General features: G+C 31.4%; 1 protein-coding gene and 1 long non-coding RNA gene across 2 annotated transcripts in view; one reads left to right on the top strand and one right to left on the bottom strand.

Moving 5' to 3' along the window:
• LOC105839437 overlaps nt 1-22183 on the bottom strand; it is a 62224-nt gene that overhangs the window by 38071 nt on the left and 1970 nt on the right. The gene's annotated exons all lie outside the window — the stretch shown is intronic.
• LOC118644254 lies at nt 9341-10244 on the top strand. Its single transcript, XR_004962074.1, has 3 exons — nt 9341-9387; nt 9602-10065; nt 10224-10244. It is a non-coding gene; the product is annotated as an uncharacterized LOC118644254 (long non-coding RNA).

The raw sequence follows: 22183 nt of genomic DNA on the forward strand, positions 1-22183 counted from the left end.
CCACGCGAGATTCTTGATCCTCTTTAGCTCTTGCTTATTCTACTTTGCGGTAGAGCAAATACTCGACCGATAGCGAAACGAGGATCAAAACGTAGGCCGCATACTTGATGCAGAAAACGTAATGCGTGAGGAAGCATTCAGAGCTCCGCGACACATTTAGTACCGCGCATTGAAGTCTCCCAGAACAGCGAAGATCTCGTAACCAATGTTCACAGATACAACACGAGTTATATGGAATATTTCTTACAAATTGTAAATATTCACTTTCATGTACAAATGTAAATATATTTTTAATTAAATAGGAATTATTTTATTACATTAAAAAAAAAGGAACTATTACTACGTTTATATACAATGTTATTCCGTGCCTGAAGATACACGTGCTTGATAAAAATACCGTTTTCAAATATTGCTAAATTATTCAACACTTTACCTTGACCGGTCACTTCCCGATGCGTATGTACGCTGCAATGTGGATCGCATCGGATTAACCGTGTGATTCTCGACGGGGCTGATTCGAGCTACTTTGTGCGCCAGTCTCGCGGAACTGAGAATACAAGGCATTATCTCCGCGGTCATCTTTACGAAACACGATCGTATTAAGTATTGAATCGAAAAGCGGCGAGGCCAGATTTGGTAGAAGGTGGAAATTCGGCGCGACGAAAGCTAGCGGTGTATGTCGCTTCACCTCGAATCGAGTCACTTGTTAGTAACGCCGGCTTCCTGACCCACATACCGCGACCACCATGTAACAAACGTAACACTTTGCAGCCCGCGTGTACATTCACGGACGGCTACTATGTGTACGCCGAACACGTAGGTTGCCCACGTACATTTGTATATGTATATGTGCATACCATACACATCTTCCGCTCTTTTGTCGTGTAAGATCGGGTTTTCCTTCCCGACGATTCTGACTTAAAAAAAAATTATGATTCTTAAATTTATATTGAACAGACCATGGTATTATAGTTACCGTGAGGTAACTATAGTTCCATTTAAGGAACGTTATCATTACGGAAATAGAATAATTAATTATTAAATGTTTCATTAAGAATAAAACAATAGTTTAAAAGATGAAATGTTATCACGTGTACAAGAAAAAAATTTTTTTTTTTAAATTAGATCATTATTTACTGCATTAGCCATTATTTACCAAAGATGTGTTCTTATCGTATTCTCATCCGCGTATGTGTGAAAAATTGAATTGGTAAAGCAACAACCGACGCGCGATAAAAGAGTACACAACTCTATGTACGAGTTGCTCGTAGTAATTAGCCACTACGTATTTGCACAAAATGAGTATTACGCGTGAATTATCTTGCGGTACTTTTCCACGATTTTATGCAAAGAATTTCCTTTCATCAGTTCACGCATTTCGTATGTATAATACGTGGAGGATTTCTTGAAAATAGTTACGGTATTGTTCCCGAGACAATTATTGTACTTTCTGCAACAGGATTTGCAAGAAAAGAAAATTAAATAATTTATATATATATATATATTTCATCTTATATAGTTCATGCGGTTATATGCAAAGAGAAAGGGAGAGAGATACCTATGTTACACTACCGCTATAATTTTTAGTCGCTTCCTCACAAAATATCTATTAGAAGCACGCGAAATTTTCCTTATTACACGCTTCCTTGTTAAATAAATCGCCACGAGTCCTTACCGTTCGGCATTTCGTCAGTTTGGATCGCGGAACAAGTCAAGATACAACTTTATCACCTTAATCTCCCAGCGGAACGATCGCCGTATAAGGAATTTCCTGCCGCGTGATCTAGACTTAGCTGTACAAAGTGGGAACCATTTAAACTTTTCTCTCTTTTACCTTTCACCTCGACCGCCAAGCTTCGCAATGTCGACTGAATTCCGCGGATCTCTACTGCGTCATCAATTCTGTGAGCGTTATTAAACTTTCAAAGAGTTCGTCGATTAATTATATCGAAGGGGACTCGAGCGTATATCGAAGGCGAGTTCGTTGACCGACGTGTTCTAATCTGGTAGAACCGAATGTAAGCGTCTCCGTTAGTAGTATTGGGAAACCCAATAATATCTATAATATCCCTTCCTCATTTCGTGCACATGGGAAATGATCGAGAAACTGACGAGAATTTCCGAGTGATATAAAACATTTTCTTTTTCTTAGGAACCGATTCTTCTCCTCAATGCTGAGTAAATTTGATTGTAATTTAATTTATTATTTGTCTTTTTCTTTCACGACTGTTTTTCGTGTCTGTCTTAAATCAAGGAAGTTAAATTTCTAAACTGAATATCGAACCACATTCCATCACAAAAGAGATTTGTATCTAACGTGCTGAATCTGAGGAAGATTCGATTTTTCTACGAGCAAACGCGCGGATTTACTATTGCAAAAGTTCTAGTGGTGTATATTCTTTTTCTCCCAGAGCACATGTGCACGCTGTTAGTATACCTAAATTGTTCTTCGCGCGTGTGTGATGTTTTTTTTCCCGCAGTCTTTCTACTGTACACCACGTACATCGTACATCGTCGCTACCGCACCTCATACGACCCCGATCTAGACCCGTAGGAAATTCGTTAAGAAAGCCGATGCCTATGGAAAGTCAAAGCAGCGAAGAGATGGAAGACGGCGATATAGTTGTGATTATATTGTTGTCTGTTCGCATGCGCAACACGCATAAATTTTCTCACGCGACCGTGCGTTTTCCATTGCCATTGTGCATCTTGTGCTCTTGTGTAACTCTAACCGATTGATCAAGCAACAAGTTAATTCAATAGCGACCAATTAATTCAATGGGCAAGGAAGAAAGGGCGCGATTTTCCGTTAAGATTCTTCCGGTGAACTCGCAATTGCATCGTAAATAAATTACAGCTATGGTAGTCTTTAGATAAAAGATTTTTTTTCTTGTTTGCATAAGAAACAATTTATTCTTGAGCAAGCATGGAATTTTTTTTCGCAATTAAGCTGAACACTATAAACTATTAAGAACCATGATCACAAAATAAATCTAATTTTATTAAAATTTCTTTATAATTTTTTGTTTTTTAAAGTATTATCTATAATATTTCAAACGAGTATTATCCCTTTTTAGTTCTTTTTTTGCTGCGAGAATAACAAAAATCTTTAAATAATTATATTTAAATAATTATACTTTTTAGAATATTAATTACTGTAATTAATACTATAATTAATTATAATTAGTTATAATTATTTTAAAAAATTTAATAATTATTTTAACTTACAATTATTAAAACTTTTAATATTTATATATTATTTTCACTTATAATTAATTGCATACAATAAAGTTATTTTCTTGTGAATGTCAAACTATCTGGTATCTTTATTTCTTCTGAAATCTCTTTTGTCCATTTTATTTGACAATTATTCGCGTTCGTTACATCGCATCTTTCTCTATAACAAGGCGAGTTAAGAAATTTTCATGGCTATTAAACAGCGATGATATCTGACTTGCAACGAGTATGCACAGATCAGTGAGCATTACGTCGCGATAATGCATTCAAATGAAGGCATTATAATGCACACGATGTCGCTCGATCTCTATTTCATCTAATAGTGCCCTTTATCCCGCTTTCACTGTGCGTCAAAGTAATGAAATCATGCGCATGTAAACGCACAGTGGCAAAATACCGTGAAATTTTTTTCAACATAAAATATAGAAATTTTCAAGGAAGTACGGATAACAATCTAAGCAAAGTAAATGTTTAAATGTATAATTAACAACGTTAAATATATTGAATATGTAAAAAGATAAACAAATATGTATAAAATCTTTAATTAATAGACGTGTTTCTCTACTTTCTTTTTCAAATCTCACATGTATCTTTTAAAGAACATATATTAGCTGCAGAATAATGCCACATCTTTACTAGTCGCGATGTATGCATGACACTTAAGTATTTATGCTAACATGAAATGTTTAAAATAACACGTTTGGTTTGAAGACAGCGGAAAGGTCGAATCTTCTCCTATTGCATGCTTTCACTAGTAATTAGAGTACAAAGTGTAGCTGCTATTAACCGTTGAAAATTCTCATTAACCCTGTCCCAACTAGTGTCTTGATCCTATCAAGTTGTAACAAATAAATCTTTATTATTCTTAACATTAAAAAGTGTCTCAGTCTTTCTCTTCTTAATTGGATGCTCTCACCAAAATCATCTTGATTAAATTTTTCTTGGCTGGTAATTTTTGTAAAAAAAAAAAAAAAAAAAATCTGCTATATCATCCGAAAAGAGGTCGCTCAAGAGGACTACGTTATTTACTGTCATGAATTCTTACTAATTAATAAAGAAAATAGAAAGCAGTTGATTCCCCAAAAATTCGTTACTTTTCAAGATAAAAAAGATATTTGTATAAATAAGTGTATCAATGTCCGCAAACTTTTATCCGCAAGAAGAAATTTACTTTCAGTTAATGATAATTAGAAAAATACTTTTGCAAATTATTTTTACGGTATTGTAAGTGCAATAGCTATTTAATTTAACTGTACTATTACGTACTGTACGTAAACTGTATTGTAGGTGTGCCATAATTATATCCCTCAGTTAGATGACACAATTGTTTTAAAAATATATCGTGAGTTAAATCCTTGAAATTCTCTCACGTAGGATCTCAGCAAAGTGAGTTCAAGACGTGAGTTCGAGAGCGGGAAGTTATGTTATATCGTTCGCAAAATAATTAATTTACGTCAGTATCGATTTCCAAAGAAACGTTACTGTCGCACCCGGATTTTATGTTACTTGTAGCAGTGTACAATTAAAAAAGAGGTGACGTAAAAAAGAGGCGACATTCAACGTGCATAAAAAATCTGTGACGCTTTCATAATTCTACGAATTCAGTCGGATACGACAGGACTACGAGAGTCGTCGCTTTCTCTTCTGATTTTATGCCGATTGACGCACGCCTCCACCGGCAAACTTTCGAAGGCTTTTTGCAAATGAATGATCGCTAATGCAATCCTGCGGACATCTTCCGAATACTCCTTTCTGTCGTTATGAAAGAACGAGACTTGTCAACGTTGCGACACGCTAAGAGTCTTAAAGTAATTAAAACTTGCGGAAGTGCAATCCGAATTGCGGTTCACTTCGTGAGACGTACAATGCCAAGCATAACTATGAGCGGTACAGTGCAATGACGCAAAACGGTGTTTTTACGCGGTGAGAAGACCTCAGGGCATTAACGCAGCATAGACTGTAGCATGCAGGTAACAGATGCAAAACCGTTATCGTGCTCGGTTTCGATTCCCCGGCAGATAATGCGTATATTTTGCCCGCACTGTTGCTAAACTTATTCATCTGAGACAATATTCTTTCATAGCAAACAAACGGATAACTGTACACGAGACAGACGTCTCCTTTTTTTTAACACGTAAGTGTGGAAGCCACATTGTCATTTTTGCGAGTAAAATATGTAATATTATTCTGCATATATAAAATTCTCTTTTGTACATAATAACAGATAATAAAGTAATGTCTGAATTAAACAATTAAAGTTTAATTATTTCAAACCTAATTCTAAAATTTAATATAAATACAGAAAAAGAGCGATTGTGTTGACATATCAAAAAATTTAGCTAGATTTTAAAATAATTTTGTTAAATATTAAAATAATTATAAAGGGCATTTATAATAAGCAATGCTGCAAAAAGTTTTTAGCAACCAGTTTAAGCATCTTATATAATTATTTTAATGGGCTTACAAACTCTTATTATTATATCTCATCCAGTTAAATTTTTAAGTACTTTAGCAACAGCGTGTGCGTATGTTGAATTTAATAATAGAAGACTAATGTTGCACAAACTTTCTATTTACATTTTATTTTTTGATATTTTCTTATATATTAATATTTCAGTATTACTTTTTCTTTTATCAGCATTTCTATTAAAAACAATTAACAATCAGGATTTTTTTAATGATTCAACACTTACTTTTAAAATACTAAATCCTAGAAAAAAATATATTCAAGGTTTTTAATGCTATACTTTATCCAAAAAAGTTGACAAGTATAATCTAAAATTAAGATAAATAAAAAGATATTATATAATCGCTGATAGCAAAACTGATTTCAACTATCTTTGTGCGTGTGTTTTATCAAGATTTAAAAAATATAAGTGCATAGTTTACTCAGGCTCGTTCTACCAACGTAGATTAACTTTAATTTCGGTTTAACTTGTTATCTCATTCTAGTTCCAAAAATTAGAAAAAGATGAAGAGTAAGTTAAACCGAGAAAGTTAATCTACACGGAAAAAACAAGCACAGTTATATTAACATGACATGCTTGGTTCAACAAGATTTAGTTGGACTAAATAGAATTTCTGGTTATCATAATAAAATATTCTGGTAACCAACCAGAATATTTAGATATAACAATGGTAAAATTTTGATTATTACTAATCTAGTTATAATATCTAAGTGTCTGGTTATTATAACTATATAATAGATAGATAAACATGACATGTATAGTTAATACAATTAAACACAATTTTTGGTTATTATAATAAAATATTCTGGTAACCAACCAGAATATTTTGTTACAATATCCGTAACAGTTCATTGGATACCGTGTGTGGATGTCGCATCGGAATCATACGCGCAGTTCTTATTTCATTTGATGATCGTGAACAGTGCTTCCAGTCTCAAATCTTTTACAGCAGTAAGCGATCGACAATCGACTATCTGCTGTCTTTTTTCCATGAAGGAGACAGCTCGAGAGAAAAAGAAACAGCAAATAGTCGAGTGCCGTCGATCAAACTGTTCGCTATCCTCTCCACTTACAGCACGCTGCTGTGAAAAGAGTCGAGACTGGAAGCACTGTCGTGAGTTTCCTCACAAAAATCATAAATTTGGACTGTGGACGTGTTAAACATGTTGGACGTGCTGTGGACGTGTTGGATAAAAATAACCTCAAAGACGATTATATATTAAAAATGGATGATAAAACATGCGATTTACTTCGTGAATGGGGATTTGAAGATTATATTGACATCTTCAAAGGTTTGTATACTTTGATATGACAAAAGTTCGATTTCGGAAGCATATATACTACATTGTTAGATCATAACGTGTCAGTATTAGCAAGCTATTAACAGTTTTTTTACAGATGCATTTGTTTGCCTCCTATTCATATTTTTTTGTCATAAACTAAAAAGTAAAACAAATGTTTCGAAAATACTTCTATATCATGTTGATATACACAATAGATCTTTTTTTGTATTATGATTTGTGGTTTAGTTTACGTCTGTCTGTCTGTCTGTGTGCGTGCGCGCGCGTGTGTGTATATATACAGGGTGATTCAAAATAACTATATGTCCTTGCATAGACGTATTCTTAGTAATATTCTGAGTCAACTTTTTCTTTCACAAAAAATTATCCAGAGCTTAGATTTCTAGATATAATAAAAAATAGTTTACGTATCCTGAATCGGATACAAGAGGTAAGCAGGGGTGGCACAACTCACCGCTGCTCGCAGGCACCACGAGCACCGCGAGGCATCTGCTGCGCTCAATAATCGATAATCATCTCAATTATCTTTAACGATGGTATTTAGTATTTTGAATCACTCGAATATTATGTAATAAAGGAAGAAATGAATAGGTGACAAAGAGAGAGAGAGAGAGAGAGAGAGAGAGAGAGAGAGAGAGAGAGAGAGAGAGAGAGAGAGAGAGAGAGAGAGAGAGAGGGAGGAGAGAGAGGAGGGAGAGAACTTGTTTGAACCTGTTTACGCACGTACCATCCTGCAATCAATTGATTGTTCTCACGATCCATCCTTTAGTTTATCGGATTAAAAGTCTTTTTTTCTTTCTTCTTACATTTTATCACTTACACTCATTTACACACACACACACACACACACTCTGTTCACTCACTTGACCGAATTTATTTACACATCAAAAAAATAGTACAAAACATTTAACTATTAAACATTACTAATCACTCGGCGCGTCAAAATTATTCGAAGAAAGAAACGCATATTTACTCGACGAACACACAACGCGTGTTTACTAGTTACTCGATGTCAGCTGACATCGAGCTCAGCTAAGCAAGCAAACAACTGACTTTATTGGTTATTGTGTGGTAACACTGTCGAATATGTGTCTGGAAACGCGGCAACTTAAAAATAAAAATATTGATTAATATGATTTACTGTTATAATTTGTTGAAGAATATGTTGGAAATGCATACACGGAGACCCGGAGAACAAAAAATTTGACATTCTAGCAATCAATTTGAATATTCTACGTAATTATTTAAATGATAGAAAATTAATTTTAAATCTGTATTAAAGGTCTGTGTTAAAGATAATTGAGATGATTATCGATTATTGAGCGCAGCGTACGCCTCGCAGTGCTCGTGGTGCGCGCGAGCAGCGGTGAGTTGTGCCACCCCTGCTTACCTCTTGTATCCGATTCAGGATACGTAAACTATTTCTTATTATATCTAGAAATCTAAGCTCTAGATAATTTTTTGCGAAAGAAAAAATTGACTCAGAATATTACTAAGAATACATCTATGCAAGGACATATAGTTATTTTGAATCACCCTGTATGTGTGTGTGTGTGTGTGTGTGTGTGTGTGTGTGTGTGTGTGTGTGTGTGTGTGTGTGTGTGTGTCCAATTAGTTCAATAAGACTCTTATCAGCATTAGCGCTAAAATTATTCTTTTTTTAGCAAATGAAATTGATTATACAGCTTTGAAAATTATGAAGCCTTCCGACTTTCAGACTATAATACCAAAGATAGGACCTAGAATCAAATTTTGTGATAAATTAGACCATTATAAGGCTGATCTACTTACACAGGTATTGACAGTATTTTTGGTATGTATATTTACAATATTTTGTTCTGTGCAAATATTACAATTTTTTTTGTATATTTTATACTTTTTCTTGCAAATATTCTAATAATAACTTTTGGATTGTTACTTTACTATTACTTTTATTTAGATATAAAGAGTGTATGTTGATGATAATTAGATTACTTTTAGCAATTAATATTTTAAGAATATTATTTTTAGCAATTAATCTCTTCACAAGCATCATCCTTAATAAATGACATATCAACAGAAAACGATTCTTTAAATCCTCCAATTGTAATTTCTGATAACAATGATGTTTATGATACTGATAACACTGTTATAAAAGAAACAGTATTAAACGTAAGTCAAACAAATAAATTTTTTTAATAAATATTAAAAATTAATTTTTAATAACATTTTAAATATACATTTTATAAACTAATAGTAATAATAACTTACTTTATGTAAAATTTAAAATGTGTTTGCATACATCTTTCGTCATCATTTTTTACATTTTGCATATTTATTAGGTAATCACTTCGAATGAAGAAGGAGGAGAGCAGACAGAAGAGATACATTCTACAACAAATGTAAGTAAAGTCAGTAATTTTTAATCTATTAATAATAAAAATGTACGAAAATTATTAATTAATTTATTTTATTATTGTACTATTTATTTTATTATTATATTTTTTATTATATTATTACTTATCTTATACACATATGTACTTTTTGAAAGTATATTTTTATAAATGTTATATTTTTTCTTTTATGTAAATATATAATTTTTTCAATTATTATTAGGTTATTACACAACTCTGTGATACTGATTTAGATGCAAAAGCTGCCAAAACTGTTTTAAATAGTACTTGTATTATAAACAAAAGGACGCAGCAAAAAGCAAACTGTGTTTAGCCATTATTAAAAATGAGTTAAAAGAAAACGAGAACAAAAGGTAAATTGAACTTTAGGGTGCGTTTGCTATCTTTATTACTTATTATATATTAAGAGATGATTATGATACTTTTGTCTTAAACTTTATGTTTTAAAACACATTTACTTTGTTTACGAGATATTCGATTGCTTGTATTAGAATTTTTGACCTGTTTGTACTTTATACTTATCTTAACAGATAAAATTTATTTATTTAATGTGTTTTTTAAATAATCGTTAATAATAATACGATATATGTATTTATTAGAGTAAGTCATAGACGATGGGAAGAATTAGCCTTGCAAATACAGGACGCTATTCCAGGAGAAATTCAAGTTAGTAATATGGCTTTCTATATGTATAATAAGGAGACATAAGATATATATATATATATATATATATATATATATAATATTTCTTATATCTCCTTATATCTTATAATCCTTATATTCTTTTTTTATATTACGCCTTTTTTATCATATTTTTTGTACAGGAGACATATTATATTCCTTATAAAAAATATTCTGACAAGAAAGTAAATGCCAAAGGCAAATTGTACGATAAATATACTAATTATGTAAAAGAACTACGTAAAAGTGGTTTAAAACAAAAAATTTCAAATTTGACAAACAATAAACCAGGTTAGATTCTTCATAAAATAAAATAAAAAAAATTAATGAAATATATATATATATATATATATATATATATATATATTTAAAATCTTTTAAATTATATATTTTCAAAAAATTGCTATTATTATGTAAAGTATGAGCAATTTATTATTTTACAGTTGTAACTTTAAATGATGATTTGAGTGGAATGCTTGAGTGGCTTCGTACTCATAAAGAACCATACGAAGAAGTAAAAGAAAAATGGGATGCTACTCGTGATGTTAGATTGGCGCAGCTACGACAGGGAACAAGTAGTGTGTATGATTATATAACTGAATATAGTGCTCTTCAGTTAGCAACTGGCTTCCAGTTAGTAAGTGTTCGATACATTTGCATAAATCTTCCAAAATATAAAAATGTTTAATGAATGATAAAAAACCATTTCTTTTGTTGTAAACTTTTTAGCTTCTATCAGACTTTAAAAAATTATATCCTGAGTACGACACACGAATGTGGAGTAGGTGGGGAGAATTCACAAGGAAAGTTTCACTGTTATTATCTATATTGAAGGTATTGTTCGTCAAATGATTTCAATAGTAAAAATGCCATGAAAACATTAATGTGACATTTACATACATTAATATATATTTTTTGCATAAAATTTTTTCTATATGTTCAATGAAGAATATACAGTAACTCTGTATTGCAATACAAATGATATTGATTTCTTCAAAAAGTAATTTCTATTTTTAGGAGATTCTGATTTGTGCCTTATGCTAAACTTAGGACATCTATTTACTCCAGTACCTGTACCACTAGCAAATAGAAAAAAGTGGAAGCCAAGTACTCAGGAAATGATAGATGGATTCATTCTTCATGTTAAAGTTAGTTATTAATAATTTATTAATTCAACTAGCAATGACAATTTTTTTCGTATGTAAATTAATGTTTGTATCAGTCCTTTCATAAAGTTTTTTCTATTATGTAGGTAATGAATGATTTGGAGCCAAGTTTAGAAAGAGTTAGATGCAGAGCCCAAGCTTTGAAAACAAAAGTTCAACCGCTTGTTGTTGCTGTAGGCTCAACTTTATCATTATGCAAGGACTTTTATGTCGTAATAGACAAAAATTATTACAGATTCGATGATGTTCGCACGGCAATAGATGTATGCTTTAAGTGCGTGCATGCTTTACACGCTGAATATTCTCTTCAATGTAAAAATATTTGGTATTTTTTGCAATTTGCATTATATGAATTACATACTCAGTGGGATAAAGTTATACTTCAAGTAAGTAAACAGTTGAAAGCTTTTTCCGAAAAGTAAGAAGTTTTTTTATGTTGTAACTAGTAGTAGACGTATTATGATTTTCAGCTACTGATTTTTTTAAGTTTTATTTCATTAACTTTGTTGAACTATACTTATATTAGTTATATTATTTTCTAAAATAAGATTATTTTAAATTTAAATATTTAAAAATATTTACAAAATAGCTGCTGCAATATTTTTGTTTTTATAATTTGGTTATAACCAATAAATTTAATTTTATAACTGTAGTTTATTTAAAGCATACATTTATTGCTGTGATTGTCATCATGGTTCGATGTATTGTCAAAGATTGTAAGTATAATGCATTTGCATCTGTTAAGGCATTGTATCTTCACATTTAAATATGTCATCAATGGAATATTAATGAAAAGATTATGTGTCCAGAAAAAAAATGTTATCGAGATTTTAAAGGATGGCGTACTTTCCGCAGACATTTGATATCTTACTTTCACAAAGTACCCTCTGTACTACATTTTAATTACAAATCAAACGAAGAGAGTAATATTAACAACGATACCGTGCCTGATTGCGACGATCAGAATATGGCCGCTGCAGTTAACAATCAAGATGTGATTGATGATGCAGTATCTTTGATTGATGACAATACCAAATCATTTGAATTAGCTACAAGTACTTCGGTACAAGATTTTGTCATGTCTTTTATTAGTAAGCTGTATGCCACTCCAGGCCTTCCACGGAATATTATTCAAATAATAGTGGATGAGATGCATGATCTTCTCAATAATATATCATCATTTGTGATACCTTCCATTATGAATGATTTGAAGAATGTGTCTGTCGATGAAAATGTATTAATTAGAATAAAGAAAAGACTAAATATTCTTACAAAACCATTTATGTCTATGGAAACAGAATACCAAAGATTTAAAAATTTGTTTTCTACTAAATATTTTATACAGGCGACAGATTGTTGTTGGAAGTCGCTTTGATAAGAAACTTATTAATGGTTGTATTAGAAAAGAAATGTGCGATGTCAAAGCTGAATTTATATCTATAAAAGCAGTCTTACAACAATTATTATTTCTTTCGGGAGTATTGGGTACTATTCTTAACTACATGGAAAGTTTAGAGAATGAGAAAGAATTGTTATCAAATTTTATTCAAGGTGAAATATGGCAAAGAAAAAAGCAACTGTATTATAAGGATAAAATTGTTATCCCTCTTTTTTTTTTTTTTTTTTTTTGACGATTTCGAGGTAAATAACCCTCTCGATTCTCATGCTACTATTCAAAAGCTTGGTGCTGTTTTTTATTCTATATCTTGTACGCCTCCTCAGGTTTCTTCTCAACTAAATAACATTTTCCTTGCCTTACTTTTTCATTCGGCGGATAGAAATCAATTTCAAAATAGCAGTATCTTTGGTATTCTCGTTAATGAAATAAATGATTTACAGAGAAAAGATTTATATATTCAAACAAAGACTGGTTTTATTCAAGTATTTTTTGCTTTAGACCTTATTTTGGGGGACAATTTGGGAATAAATTCCGCATTAGATTTTGCTGAAGGATTCAATGTCACATACTATTGTCGTTTGTGCAAAATGTCACAAAATGAAGCTCATTCGTGTGTTGTTGAGAAAGAAAATCTTTTAAGAACTGAAATTAATTATAATGATGACATAAAAACTAAAAGTTTTAAAGATAGTGGCATCAAACAAAATAGTATATGGAACAAAATTGATTACTTTCATGTAACTTCTAATGCCATGGTAGACAAGATGCATGATCTCGATGAAGGTGTCTATAAATATGGGATGGCTCACATTTTGTATCACTATATAATTCAAACAAATTTCTTTATCCTGTCTAAATGAACGACTTAAAGCATTTGATTATGGCTCCAATAATATAACAAACAAGCCACCTCTTATAACTGATAACGAAATAAGAAAAAAGGATTTAAAATTTTCAGCAAGTGAAATGAGTAATTTCTTACTTCTTGTTGGCGAGGATGTACCTCATGATGATGTATGGCAATATTTTTTGAGTTTACGCAAGATACATGACATTGTTAATGCTAAATACCTTCAGAAAAAATGTGCTGAATTGCTAGAAGTATTAGTTGCAGAACATAACGAAAAATATATGTCTCTTTTCTGTGACAATCTTAAATGTAAACATCACAATTTAACTCATTATAAAACAGTAATGAAAAAAAGCGGACCTTTATCTCATTTAAGTGTTATGCAGTTTGAATCTAAAAATCGTCTACTTAAACTTGCTGCAAATGCAACTTGTTCTCGCAAAAATATTACTCATACATTAATCGTAAAAGAACAGCTCAATTTATGTCACAAGTTTTTATCTAACACTATATTATATGAAAATCAGAAAATGGGACCTATTGTTTTTATTGGTCCCATTTTTCTAATTGACGAATATCAATTAATTAAAAGTTCTTTATCCCCTACTTTCACTGGAAAATGCATGGAAACTACTTGGGTTCAGCATAGAGGTATAATATATAAAAATACAAACCTAATCTCTGTGTAGTTATTGATATTTTAGATGATCTTCCCCAATTTGACATTATACAAAAAATGTTATGCAATGAAAGCGATGATTTGTGTTTAGTATGTCAAAATATGTATACCATAGGATTTAATGAAAACCTACATTTCGAAGTTCAGGATGCCGTAGGCTTAACCGCTGTAAATATATCTCATTTGTTTAACCCTTTTTCTGCGAGTAGCACGTTTGCCATTGAGCGGCAATTTGTTAGTAGCAACTAAATTTGCCTTGTAAACTTATAAGTTACATATAATTAGTGTAATTATTATTTTGTTATTGTAAAAGAAAGTATAAAATAAATATTCTTTATAATTGCTAGAAAACATTTTGTTATTTGTACTTTGGATAAATGAACTACACTATACTTGTTTCTTCAATTAGAAGTCTAGTTATATTTATAAGATATTACCATCATATTACAACTAACAATGTAGTCATTTTCACCAGAATTCAACCAGATTTATTTGGTTACTTAAACCGTAATATGAGTCACCAAACTTGTCTGGTTGTCTTTATCAGAAACGCGTTACCAAATTTGTCTGATTAACTTAAACAAAAGTATGGATCGTCCATATTTTACCAGACGATCTGGTTAATATATCCAGATTTCTGATTGATCCAACTAAATATTTTTTTCCGTGTACGTTGGTGGAAACGGGCCTTATTTGCTTGCTGAAGGATAACATATAAGACATAATGAGCACATAATGAGTACATGTGTACAGAAGAGAACTTAAGAATTTGTCAACATTGAAAGAGTCAGTTCGAGGCACGTAAAAGATTAAACTGAATACTGCAAGTTGCAATTAAATTTTCTTGTGTTTCTATGTATGTTAGTAGAACTGTAATTCCATAAATGAGCGAATTAATCGTTCAAAACCGATTAATATTCGTATTACTGATAATGAGAGCAACTCGGTCGAAGAGTGACAAAGTGAAACTCGATAAGGTCAATAAACCAGAAAGACTCTAAGGACAGTGTGTCGTCATTGTTGGGTCACAATGGAAGACGTGTCGAGGTAGGTACGCGTATGCGAAGATTTGTAAGGAAGACGTCAAATGAGTCACGGTACACCGTTGACTCGGCACGTATCGCTTTCTCCGTTCCGACGATCGTCGAAGTCCGGATGGATATCGCGTCATCGCCGAGATCTTTGTGTCGCCGATTTCCTCCGACCTCGTTTCGCGCGCGGCCTTCTCACGCCATGCGAAAAGAGACGCGATTTTCACGCTCCGTTGGAAATTCCGCGCGATGGGAATAGAGCCTTGCGATCTACCCGACGTCGAAGAGAGGTGTAATCGATGCGCGAGGTGAGTCGCGTCGAGAAGTTTCACTGTCCTTCCAAATACTGAAGTAGGTTTCGGAGGGAAGGTGCAATGACCCGATTCGATCAACCTGTAATGCACCACACTACGACGCAGTTCTCTTCCGAGCTACATTATAAGATCTTAAGATGGGATGCGTTGTAGCTCAAGCAAGCTTGCATCGTAAAGATACGACGTTATGAAGATTTAATCTCTCTTTGGACGCATCGCCATTACTTAACATTATGTTGACAATGATTAGCTTTCCTCTAATATTTCTTTTACTCTTATTCTTTTATTTACATGATATTTACATTGTATTACAAGTGAGAAAATATTCAGAAAGTTCAGTAAAATTATAAACTCAAAAAATATATAAAAAAAAAATAAAAGCATTTCTCTACTGTCATATTAGGCAGACAATATTGAGAACGACACAAGGAATAATCTGGTGGCTTTCGGTTATTATTTACGAAATTTTATATAGTTAAAGATTTATAATACATATAGATAAACAAATATTTTGTATTGCAAGAAAATCAGAATAAAATGGAATTTTAAAATTTCATTTAGATAGAAATCAAAACAAACGGAAATAAAATTATAATAAAGTTAATGATTTTATCGACTTATTGATCCTTTATTTTTATTTCGATGCAAATTTGCTTCAACTTGAAATATATGTAAAAAGCAACAGACAAAATATCAATTAATATACAATCACCGAAAAAATTTAATTCGATAAATTATTATGTAAGTATTGACACAGACTTCGTCATTGGAGTTCGTTATGTAGCGCGACCAAGGAAGAATTATTTTATAATATCCTATGAGCTATAATTTATAGAGTATTATAAATTATAGTTCTCTATGATTCGTCGTAGATATCGTTCGATTAATTTGGATAACGGCATTAATGTTAACGTTGGTCACTGACTTCGAAATCGGCGCCTAGCGAAGAGGAACACACTCGAGGCGACGGCCATGCAGCAAGTAGTTTCACCGTGTTAAATTAACCGAGCGCCGATCAAATCGATCGAAACGGGATAATGTCCGAAGAATGTAGCGCACCGTGAAAGTTCTGCCCCTTGGAAAGGGTCGGACGGCGAAGGAACGTCATCCCCGAGTTGCCATTAGATACGTGATCATTGCGCTCGCAATTAGTCGCGGGTAATTGCCTGCCGGACGGACATGCAGACGTAAGATATGTACAGCTACATCTCCGCAATGTTACCAAATCAACGTAATCGACAATCACCGCGGGATTACCTTATTTAATGTTCACTCGATCCGACTCTCGTCTAGTGATCGACAGAAACAAAATGTGGACTTTTGTAGTAACATATATCGTATGGAAGCGCAGCTGTTAATATTCCGCATATCCACAAGTAATGGATTTCAAGATATAATTATCGTGGATGATTAAAAACTATTCCCTCGACAAATTGGATTTTCTTGGTTGAATCTCAATTCTCATATCATTTATTCTACCAATGGAAAGAAGGTATCAAACGTGACACAATAATAGTTATCGAAGATAATTGCGTGTAATGTTATAATAATATAATGATAAATTGATCATAGATAAAGAATTTCATACTCAGTAATTATTTTAAATCTATTTGTGTTTATTACTTTTCGATGAAGCATTTTTGGTCTAATATTCATAGAATTATTTGTTCTTTTTTATTTGGAAACTTGCTCACGAAATTTTAAAATGTAATTGTGATTCATTCTGTATAATAAATATAATAATATCAGTATATGTAGGTTATTTTATTTCAGAATCGGGAGATTAATAATAAATTATAGAATTTAAGTTAATCAATCAATTTATAAGATTTAAATTTTTTCTTTTTTGATCCTCACATTATGAGACACACACATACACACACAAACACGAACACGCACGCACACATACACACACACACACACACATTTATCACATAAAAATGTCTCTAAAGCTTTATACTTTAAATCCACTATCATTTTAATTTCTTTGTCAACTAAAAGGAGTTTTATCTAATTTGTACTGCGTAATGTGTTCACATATTTTCATGATAAAATTCACAATCGATAACATGAGATATTCTCCTAAATTAAAATTTTCTCTGAAGCTTTATACTTCAATTATCGTATTAATTTCTTTGTACTGTGAGATAAATATTTACAGATATTTTTAAGACAAAATTTTTCATAAATTAATTCATTAATCGAGAGAGATACCATAAATCCATTAACAAGTAGCTTCCCAATTCTCGATTGTCGATTTCAGATGGAACACTTTCGTTATCTTGATATCTCACAAGTAAATTTTTGCCGAAAATACCTGATTCTTAATTTGCATCTAATGCAAATCGTATTAAAAAGTCATCACGCTATTTCAAATAATTTCGTACGTGTGTCCACTCCGGAGCGCCTAAGGCATCTCCCCGATGGGAAAGACGAAGTACCAGCCAGTGGCAGGATTAGCCACGAAACCTTGAGAGATCGAGACTTCATTATAAAACACACGATTACACGTTGAATGCCTGGAGAATGACTAGATAATGAGAAATGACGACGAGATCGCAATCGAATCCCATCTGTTTTCCCACGCTCGTCTCGGTATTGTCAGGCATTAAGCGAAAACGATCGTACCCCTTTCTTTCACGTGAAACCGCCTCTCGCAGGAAATCGAACCGTCGGAATGAACAATTTTTATCGATCGTCGCGACTCGCGGCTTATCGACGACGCTTATTCTCCCAGAATTGTTATCGCCGATATATTTCCGCTTTTGCTTTCACCGTTCCCGCGACGCCGAGACGCGCTCGCAGGAAAATCTGGGAGAGACAATACGAGTAGACTCGATGACTGTATCCGTCATTTCCGCTACGAGGACACTATCAATGAGATACGAGCCGTTTGATCTGCGTACCGCGCGCGGAACGTTTTACTCCGTTTGTGTCGATTAGATCGAAAGAGATTTCTTCGAGAAATATCGTGTCTGCAAAAGAAAGGACAATCCGAACAATCCCACGCTATTGGGATTGAGAGATAATGGCGGTTTAAATATTACGGATGCTTTACAAAGATTTATGTCGCGGAGGTTTAACTCGGAATCAGGAAACGCCGATACTGTTTCTCAATGCTGAATACTTAAACGTATTGCGCGAACGATGTTTGAACGCTGTGTTATTATCTACTTAGTTATTCAGCTCTCGAACAAAATACTACAGTCTTTAAAAACAAATAGTAATCGAAAATCTATAAATAACATTTGTTTTAAGATAAAACTTTAATGGAATTTATTGTATAAAAATTATATAATAGAATAATTATAATGCGCAAAGTATGGAGCCTTTTAATGGATTCTACGTTACTTTCTTAGATATTGCTACAAGTATCTTGTATATGTATATGTGTATTTAAGTATATATTTAATTTTATAAATTTATTACATATAAAATGAGTAAGATTGAGTAAACACTAACTAAAAAGTTAAAAATTAAATAATATTAAATAATTAAAAAATTAATAAATTTAAATTCAGTTATTTTTAAACAAGTTAATTTTTTAACTTCAACTATTATTTTTAACTAGGTGTTTTTAAAATACAGTATTCAGTATCCGTATTCAGAACATGCTTATAAAGAAATATTGCTTCTTATGTGGGAACGTATTTTTTCTTTTACACAAATAAATGTTTAATTTAGAAGATTTTTAATTTAGACAATAATAACATGCTTATAAAGAAATATTGCTTCTTATGTGGGAACGTATTTTTTCTTTTACACAAATACATTTTTAATTTAGAAGATTTTTAATTTAGACAATAATAACATATAGTTAACAATCTGCATTCAAAACGTACTTCTTTGATAATGATGTTCTTGGTAATGAACAATATAAAAAATATAATGACAAAAAAGCGCACTAACATTATCTTTAAAAACAAATTCTGAGTACGAGTCATTAACTATAACTTGTTCTTAACTGTTTCTCAAATTAAAAATTTATTTATGTGAAAGATAAAATACATATCCACATAAAAAGCAATATTTTTTATTATTTTAAATAAACTTAATTTACATAAAATAACATCTATATAAATTTATTCGAGGCCTATAGATTATAATTACTTCGGTTTATATTGATATCAATCTAACTGTCAAAAATTATGAATTTCTAATTTAATATATGTGAATAATACTTTTCAAAATTAACTATTAGATTAATTTAAAGGGATAAGATTAGTTTAGTAATCTTATCAAAGTTGGCGCATTAAAATCAATGGTGGCGACATCTCCCGTCGATCTTGAGAGACTTTGTGATTGACACCGATCGGTCAATTTGTTACAAAATTACCAAAGGCAAATTTTTTAATTCTATACCCAGATTATTCATCGTATATATTATGCGCAAATGCAGTTTTTACAGAATAAACAAAGTCGTATTTGCACATAATGCGATTAATCAGTCAATGAATTACAAAACTTACCTCATATGATGTACATATATGTACACTGAAAAAAAAAGTAATATATTCAATAAGATATTGTTATTGCGGGCTGCCAATTACAGATATACTCAATACAATAATATATTCTATTGCAGTATCAACATTGTACTTGCATTAATAGCAAATATTATTGTATTGAGTATTTTATGTAGTTGACAGCCCGCAATCACATATGTTATTGGCTATATGACATTTTTTTGTGTATACATACGTGTACGAGGCATCAAAAATGTTTCTTCGCTTCTGAAGTAAATTTGACGCGTAAACAAAATCACATATTTAAAAAAAAAACTTATTTTATAAAAGACTTTGAAGAAAATGAATTTCGATTTGTCTTAATTGTTAAATAGTTAAAAGTCAATATAAATAATAAAATTCGAAATTCGTCAAAATGACGCGTTCCATAAACCTAGTGTTAATAACGCTTGCCTATTGTGAGTTTAATTTTTCGCTAGATCATGTAAGATTATTTTCCGTACCTCTTAAAGTAATCCATGGACCTTCCGAGTCCCGACTCCCTAGAATTGAAGTTAATGTTATTACAAACAATTTTACAAGAGATTATATTCATGTACAATTTGTAGTGAAGATTGCAATCAAATGCCATTGCAAGCAATTGTAATGCTAACATTTTCTATAATTTTAAAGCCTATGTTTAATTCAGTGCGCTAATTGCAATTCTTATTCCAGAAACACTATTATCATTGATAAATATCAATAAGAAATAGCAGATTACAATTAAATTCCGTTCTCAACATTACTCAAACTGCAAATAATTACAAAGAAAACATTAATTGCTGAATATTGTCGAGTAGTACCAAAAAAGTGACTGTCAGCACCTCTTATAGATGCGGCAAGAGTTGAAATAAACAAATATTTAAAAATAATTAAAGGCCGTAACTTTCGACAATACTGATTGAAGACATTGGAACTAGTGAAAATTGCTAAAAAGTCATCTAGAACGATATTGTGACATTTTACTTTTGTAGTAAGTGTCAGCGTATGAGCTTGAATATTATTTAAAAACGGATTAAAAGCCAAAAGTATTTCTATAATTCAGAAACTGTAGAATTCTCTCCCTCTCCCACCCCCCTCTTCCTTTAAGAACTATAGAATTTTACAATAAAAATAAAATTTTTCGAAACTTGTGGTGTTACGAAAAATTAGTATCTCGTATTTTCAAACTATCATTTTTTATAATATTAATTCGATGAAACTATATTGCTATAAATTATCAGAAATTGTATGTATAATTTTATTGCGAGTGCAAGTAGAATTTGTATAAAAACTTACGGTACAGAAAGATGAGGTGCCAACATCACTCACACAAGCTAAGATCAAAACATTCTGCTAATAAACAAATTTATGTCAATTTGATTGACTACTAAAAAATTTTAATCACTTATCGCTAATTGTTACTGGTGACAACAAGGTTTAAAACTTTTCTATATTTCGATACAAAATTGTATATTCCTTAAAAGAAGAAATCTACAAGATTTTATTATATGTCAGATTGAAAACAAACTTTATATTTTAAGGACGTACATAGCATACAAAACATTACCAAAAATATAAAAATTTATAAATTCTTTTATTATTATGTTTACCTACTATTACAAATATCTGTATAATATTTGAGCGTACAATTTTTTAAATAGTTTAAAGTTATTTAATTGTTTAATCTCAATTCATATGTAAAATCACGTTTTACAATATTTATTCACAAATTTAATAAGGAAATAGTATTACTAAATAAATTAAACTATTTTCATATATAATATAATATTAATAAAATTTTAATAAATATTTCGATAAGTTTATTTAGATTCATTTACTCGTTTAAAAGTTATCCTCTTTTCAAAAAGACATATAATAAAACTTTTCATCTTTATCACGAGTTTCGTGATTAACCATTAACAATAAGGTATCTAGAATTTAGAATACATATTAAAAGGTTAACTCTCTATGGTCCAGTGGGATCCATGTCCTATACATTCAAATACATTAAAATATATTGTAATTTGATAATGTAAGAATTTCATCGATAGAGTTGCTTCAAGGCTTTCATAAAACTATCTATATTCTATATTATCAGAGCCTGAGATTCATCAATAAGTCCGTTAAAAAATAATATAGTATCAGCGTTGTTGACAAAAGTGTGTGAATGTTGCGTT

The sequence above is a fragment of the Monomorium pharaonis genome, chromosome 2, assembly GCF_013373865.1.
Source record: "Monomorium pharaonis isolate MP-MQ-018 chromosome 2, ASM1337386v2, whole genome shotgun sequence".
NCBI lineage: Eukaryota > Metazoa > Arthropoda > Insecta > Hymenoptera > Formicidae > Monomorium > Monomorium pharaonis.